Source organism: Gossypium arboreum, chromosome 6, assembly GCF_025698485.1.
Source record: "Gossypium arboreum isolate Shixiya-1 chromosome 6, ASM2569848v2, whole genome shotgun sequence".
Lineage (NCBI taxonomy): Eukaryota > Viridiplantae > Streptophyta > Magnoliopsida > Malvales > Malvaceae > Gossypium > Gossypium arboreum.
The window spans coordinates 56,091,125-56,098,800 of record NC_069075.1 but is presented as its reverse complement, the minus strand read 5'-3'; the positions used below and the strand labels follow the sequence as shown (position 1 = coordinate 56,098,800).

The 7,676-nt window shown below is 34.5% G+C and overlaps 1 long non-coding RNA gene across 1 annotated transcript; it reads right to left on the bottom strand.

Moving 5' to 3' along the window:
* Positions 1-5,184: 5,184 nt before the first annotated feature.
* Positions 5,185-6,319, bottom strand: LOC128294185 (uncharacterized). The gene is made up of 2 exons (XR_008284474.1): positions 6,250-6,319; positions 5,185-5,468 (listed from the first exon to the last, which is right to left on the bottom strand). It is a non-coding gene; the product is annotated as an uncharacterized LOC128294185 (long non-coding RNA).
* Between the last annotated feature and the right edge of the window lie 1,357 nt (positions 6,320-7,676).

The following is a 7,676-nucleotide window of genomic DNA, read 5'->3' as shown; positions in this document are numbered from 1 at the left end:
CAACAGGGGAACCTTGCTATTTTGGTGTAAGGTGACAAGGCCTCGGGCGTTGGGCATGCTGCGAAGGCACGTGGGTAGCGGCACAGGAACATGGGCAGCGACGCAGGAGAGGCATAGAAACCCTAGGGTGCAAAGGCACTTGGGCAGCGGCGCAGGAGGGGCATAGAAACCCTAGGGTTTCTTTCTTTTCTGATAAATTTGGGCTAGGGATTGGGCTTGTAAAATTGGGTAGTGTATTAGGCCAGGCTTATTTTATATTTGGGCCGTTCTTGTAATTGGACTGAACTTGGACATTTTTATTTATTTTTTTTGTGTTTTTGGTTTTTGTTGGTTTGGACTCGGGCAAATTTGGGCATTTACAGGTATCAAATAGCTATGGAACTCAAAACTTAAGGTTCTTACATGGTAATTAGACCATTGAAGAGTAGTTAGTAGATATTTTAATGACTTATCTATGGGAAAATTAGAAAAGGGTAGGGACTAAATTAGAAATCAATAAAATTATTGGATGATAATTAATTAAAAAGAAAAATCATCTAATTTCATATCATCTTCCCAAATTTTTCTATGGAATCTCTAGGAGAGAGGAAGAAAACTTTTCAAGCTCAATAAGGCTTGAAATCAAGTCCCTTTTTTAGTAATTTCTATATTTTTAGAATCGGGATAGTCTAATCTTTATATTTAGGGGATTTATTTGAAAAGTTATCAAGGTATGAAATTTAGGTCATGGATGAATATGCTGAAAATTATAAATTTATGGTAGAAAATGAAAAGTTATTCATAGATAAGCAACTTTTACAAAGCAATTTTTGATGAAAACTTGATTTAGGGACTAAAAATGGTAAAAACCAATGAAAAATTCTGAAATTTATAGAAAATAAGTGCTGTAAATGTTAAGTTGAAATTTTGGTTAGGCTTGGAATAGGGAGTAAATTACATGAATTTCATTTTCCTGGCCTAGGGACGAAATTAGAATTTTTGAAAAGGATAGGGGCAAAATGGTAATTTTACCTAGGATGTAATAAAATGCAAATGTAAATTAAATGTGATAGATTAATAGTTAAATTTATCCATATAGATCAGGAAAGACCAACTACTGGACTAGATCGAGGAAAGCAAAAGGTTTTAGATTAGTTGACATTCAAATATGAATCATTTTCAAGGTAAGTTCGTTTAACTTAAATATGTATGTTAATATACTTGAATTAAATTGTATGATTGTGTTCATATGCATGAGATGATACACATAATGAAATAGTCATAAGTTGTGAAAAATGGACAAATTGTCATGTTGTAGTAGAATGTTGAATTTCGATGGGTTAAAAATAATAATGCATATGTTGTAGATAGAATTTAGCCTAGGCGGGTAATTCTAATGTAAGCCTTCTTGAGGTTAGGTTATAAATTGGATTTAGCCCAGACGGGTAATCCATATTAAGCTCTCTAGAGCACATGCTACGGATAGGATTTAGCCTGGACTGATAATCCTATTGTAAAATGTACGACTCAAGAGTGTGTCTTTCTATTATGTAATCTAATGAGTACTTTTGCACATGTGTATATTACCCGAACACCCATCGAGATTTCAACAGTTCGATGGAAAAGACCCTTGAAGCGTGGAAAGGTGAAACTAATGGTTTATTCATATGTGATTAAGTGACTAACTTGTTGAATAAGTGTATGTGTGTTTAGGTAGCTTACCCAAAATCGATGGAATGTAAATTTATGTATGCTTGTATTATTAAATATGACCAGTAAGTTTATTTTTTGTTATACGAACTTACTAAGTATAAAATGCTTACTCTGTTTAATTTTTCCCTGTTTTATAGTGCTCAAACGTCGCGAAGGTTGGAAGTCGGTTGGAGCAGTCATCACACTATCTACATTTTGGTATAAATAGAAATCTCATTTTGGTATAATGGCATGTATAAGCTTATTTGGCCAATGATGGCTTGTAATTGTTGTTTTGTAATCTAGCCATTGGAATCGCTAGTGGTGGCCTAAGTTTGGCTATTTCGAAGTAATATTTTGGTAATCACATAAGTGTTTATTGTGTGTTAGTTTGTTGGAATTATGTTAGCATATAAGTTTATGTTAAGAGTAAGTTTATATCCTTTGATGCATGAGATAATACCACGTGATTGATGGAAAATTTTATGTGAATATGATGTTGAATTGGTGGATATATACTTGTGAGTTTTGGTGTAGGAAAATGGTAAGTTTTAGGTGACAAATGAAGCTAGGAAATGGCTTTATTTTTTCTACACGGGCAGAAACACGGGCATGTGTCATAGGCATGTGGTCTGGCTGTGTATCCCCTGCATCTTAAAAATGAGAAATAGAATACTCAGAATTAGGCACACGAGCAAAGACACGGGCGTGTCTTAGCCGTGTGGTTGACACGACCTTGAACACGGGCATGTTACACAACCGTGTGAAAACTGCACCTAAATTCGAAAATAAAATTCGCCACATGGCGTAGCATCTAGCACAAATCGTGTGACTTGGCCATGTGACTTCAATTTCTTCATTCCTTAAAAGTCAGAGAGTTACACGGGTTAGGAACATGGGTGTGTCCATATACCACACGGGCGTGTGACCCTGCAGCCTTTGAAAATTTTTAAAATTTCGTGAAAAATTTTATGAGTTTTCGGTTAAGTCCCAACTTGATTCTAGTGCTCATATTGGGCCTCGAGGTTCCAATTAAGGGACGTTTTGAATGATCTCAGTAATTGAATAGTAATTTATGTAAATAAATTGTAAAGTGTTCTGAATGTTTCGGTAGTGCTCTGAAACCCTGTTCTGACGTCGGATACGGGTTAGGGGTGTTACAACCAAGATCTTTTTCTTGGAGGGGGAATTAGAGTTGCTGAAAGGAGTTATGGATTCTTAATGTTTCCAAGGCTTTTTAGGACGTCATCTTCTCTTTTATATCCTTAATTTATCGCTTCTTGCTTATTTAAGTTAGTTCTTGTTGTTTAGGCTTGCTAATTTTATTGATTTTCCATCAAGAAAGACGTTATCCTATCTTGTTCCATCAAGAAACACATCAAAATTAGGAATTTTAATATTTTATTGTTGTTTAAAAAATTATTGCACAAAATAGTTTGCTTTTGTAACTCCCCTATACCATGTTCGACTCAAGGAACCTGATATAGGAATATTACATTTGGTTCTAATGTAATTCTTGGCTAATCACTAATATATTAGAACATAAAAACGGACAAATAATAAATTTAAATAATTTATAATTTAGTCCTTACTACTACTTGGAGCATACTTGATTTTTCCTAAGTACATGACATTTTATTCAAAACTTTAAAACATACCCTCTTGTTGCTTGAAGATATGATGGGATGAAGGCTCGTAATCTTAAATACAACTCTTCAAAATTTCTGTACCTAATCTGCGCACGGAAACAAACCGTACGCTGAGTTTACACCTAGTGGTATTACTAAAATTCAAATACTTAAAGTAAAAACAATAAATATGCACAATTAATCTTACCACTATTTTACTTTCAATAAATCATTCATGCATTTAAAACTTTAAATTTTCTCAAGAATATGTATCTTAAATAGCTTTTCTTCATTTTAATTTATATATCTCAATTCAATAACTTATTCTATTTCATATCTAAAACCTTACAACATTAGTCTTTCAATAATTATTTAAACCAACATTTTCAATAAAAATAATTATAATTAATTCATATGATTATATTCAATTAACTCATACACTATTTCATTATTTCCAATTCATTCTATTTTCACTTCTTATTTCGATATTTTAACAAATTCATGAACCTTAAGTTCATGCTTCAAATCTCATGTTCAATTCAATTCACAATTCAACTCATAATTTCTTTCTCATATTTTTAATTAGACGTGTGCATGGGTCGGGCTACCTGGCCCGACCCGAAGGCCCACCCCAAAAATGGGAGGGTTCAAGTAAAAATATAGGCCCAAAATATGGGTTTGGGCAAAAAAAAAAGGCCTGTTTAGAAAACGAGCAGGGCCTCGGGTAAAACTTTTTTTGCCCAGGCCTGGCCCGACCAATTATATACTATATATATATTTTTATTTTTAATCATATTTACATTTTATTTTCAATTTTAATATAACCACTTTTTGTTATATTTTCAATTTGTATTGTTTTAAGAATTGTTTGTCTCGTTTTTATTTGTTTCTTGTTTTAATATTTGTTTTATGTTTTTAAATGTATTTGATTTATTATATTTTAAAATATTTTATTTAATAAAATAAGCTAAAAAAATTTAATATGGGCTGGGCCAGGTCGGGCTCAGGCTTAACAATTTTATTTTTAATAGTACGGTCAATCAAATTTATTTAATTTTCTCATTTTAGTTATTCACCCTATTAACAATCCTAGACCTTGAAGATACATGGATTCCAACCAAACATACTAGCACGACACATTGTGCCTAAAACGATGCTCAGTGTAACACCCCGAACTCGAGACCATCGCCGGTGTCGGACGCGAGGGGTTAACGAGCCAAGTCCTCTTAAAGCACCGACCAATTTGGCATTTCCAGACAGGCTGGAAAACTGCGTCACTGTCGCCTTAAAAATCATATCTCGAGTTTCAAAACTCGGAAACTGATTCCGTAAATTTTCCCTGAATTTAGACTCACATATCCTTCCATGGATTTATTTCTAGAATTTTTGGTTGGGCCAATTGGTACAGTTTATTAGTTAAAGTCACCCATGTTACAGGAATAGACTGCTCTGACCTTTGCGCGTTACAACTTGAATATCTCTCTGTACAGGGATTTAATACTGGTTCCGTTTGTTTCTAATGAAACTAGACTCAAAATGAAATCTGCACATATAAGGAATGACTCCTAATTCTTTCTGGATAATTTACAGTAAATTTTTAAAGTCGCGACAGGGGACCCAGAAACCGTTCTGGCCCTGTCTCACGATAACTTTAATATCTCTTAACAAGTAACTCCTATGACCATTTCGTTTCTTCCATATGAAAGTAGACTCATCAAGATTCATTCACATAACTTATTCACTATTTAATATCATTCCTACAATTTTTGGTGATTTTTCAAATCAACACCACTGCTGCTGCCAGCATCTGTTTTCAAGGTAACCTTTACCTGTTTCATGATTTCCACGATTCAATTGCCCCTCTTTGCATACATAGCACAAAGTGTGATCATGATTAACCATTCCAATGGCTAATCTTCTCAAAACAATTCCATACCCCATAATGATCAACATACAACGATTATAGTATCATACCAAAAACGTATATAAGCCATTTTCGCATGGCTATCCAAGTTTACACAAAACCGAAAGGTACATGACCTTCAACAATAGGGTAGTCCTATACATGCCATTTCAAAGTTCAACCAAAATTATACCAAAATGGAGGCTTTGATAGTGTAGATGACTTCGACTTTAATGATCCCGAATCCGATCGCTAACGAGCAAAATCTATAAAACAGAGAGCCAAAGCAACGGGGTAAGCATTTTTATGCTTAGTAAGTCTCAAGCAATAAAATCAGTTTTAACTAAAGCATTACATTCACATAGCCAAATGAATCATTTCATTAATACACATTCACATAATCATACTTACTTCACACTTCATCATTATATACTTTCACAAGATATCAACCAATTCAATAGCTGAAAACTCGTTAGTCGATTGAACGAATGTTACTCAAACATATCGACTTTTCCAATGCACATATAAACATACCTTATCCTTTGGGCTTTTCGAGCGTACTAATTAAATTTATTACAGCAACCAACGCTCACCTCCAGCCCAAGCTTCTTCGGAATACAACCGGATATAACCACATGCACGAATGCCTTCGGGTCTTAGCCCGGATAGAACGACTTGCACAAATGCCTTCGGGTATTAGCCCGGATTTAACAACTTGCACGAATGCCTTCGGGTCTTAGCCCGGATGTAGTCACTAGCACAATTGCCTTCGGGTCTTAACTCGGATATAATTACTAGCATAAATGTCTTCGGGACTTAGCTCGGATATCATTCAATTGCTCATGCACACACATACATCAATAATCATTACACATCCATGTTTCATTTTCGTTACTAAGGCTCAAACACAAACATATCACTAGCATAATCGCCTTCGGGACTTAGCCCGGGTATCATTCAAATACTCATACACACATAAATCAATAATCATTACACATCCATATTTCATTTCACATAATTGAGTAGGGTCATTTCTTGAGGACTTACCTCGGATGTTGTCGAACGGCTTCAACGGCTATTCGATCACTTTTTCCTTCCCTTTATCGGATTTAGCTCCTTTTGCTCTTGAGCTTAACGAATACAAGTAGAAGTATTCAATATTTCTATCAATAATGTTTACTAGTAAATCACATTCGCATCTCATATCATCTCACTTTATTATAATTTATCATTCAACCTTTGAACCAAAACGCCATTATATGGCCACATATACATACATCCATATATTTAAGCTCAAGAATTTTAACATAACATCAAGTGCTCAAATTACTCATGTGGCCGATTATACATGGTCATAAATACACAAAATCAAAAATAATTTCAAGGTTTTTCACACTATACATGTACTAGGCGAATGTACATGCAAATTTCACAACATTCTTCAACAAATTTCTTCTTTAAACAAACATATTTATCACTTTCTTCATAATCAAAATATCATGTGCAAACATATATACACATATAGGTGCAAGGTCAATTTCAAGGGTTCATACCCATCCAAACACAAATTTTACCAATCAAGTAACAAGCATAAATCATGCTCATGAATGCACCATGGCGAATACATCACAACCATACCCTTTCAACTTCGGTCATGGTTAAACAAAGAATTCAATGTCCTACTCAAGAATACTAAAAAGAAATTTCAAGAGTAGTCAATCCATCATTACATGCATCATCAACAAGCTTCACATTTAGCATGCAATGGCTTTAACACAATATCAACCTTGGCCAAATACCATTTTTCATGGCATAGCAAGGATTTGAACCATGGTTAACATGCACATCAAGTTAGCAACCAAAACAAGCATGAATCTCATGACACAACCTCAACATACCTTAATCTTGATGCAAGTATAGCCAAATCTCCTTCCAGATCTCTTCTAAACTAAAAATGGAGCAAAATTTCCTTCCTTCTTAGAATTTTCAGCCCAAAGAAAATGAGAATGGATGAACCAATTTTTTTCTTTTCCTTTCTCTCAACTCACAGCCAAGGGGGAAGCATGGATGACACCATTTTTTTTTCTTTCTTTGCCCATGCTCTTTATTTTATTATTTCACCTAATGCACCAACAAAACATGTTTCATGACATGTTTTGCCCATCCACTCTTGCCATGGCCGCCACTAGCTATTGGGGAAATTTGACATGCAAGTCCATTGTTTTGCATGCATGCTTTAATTAGTCATCACACATTTCCCCATCATACTTTCAAAGTTCACTACTAAGTCCTTTCTAGTGAAATTCACCTTTATAACACTAAATCAATCACCAAAAATGTCACACATGAGCACACACATATTATAGGCATCAAAATAAATTTTAAATTATTTTTATGCCTCGGTTTTGTGGTACCGAAACCACATTTCGACTAGGGTCAATTGTGGGCTGTCACAACTCTCCCCACTTAAGAAA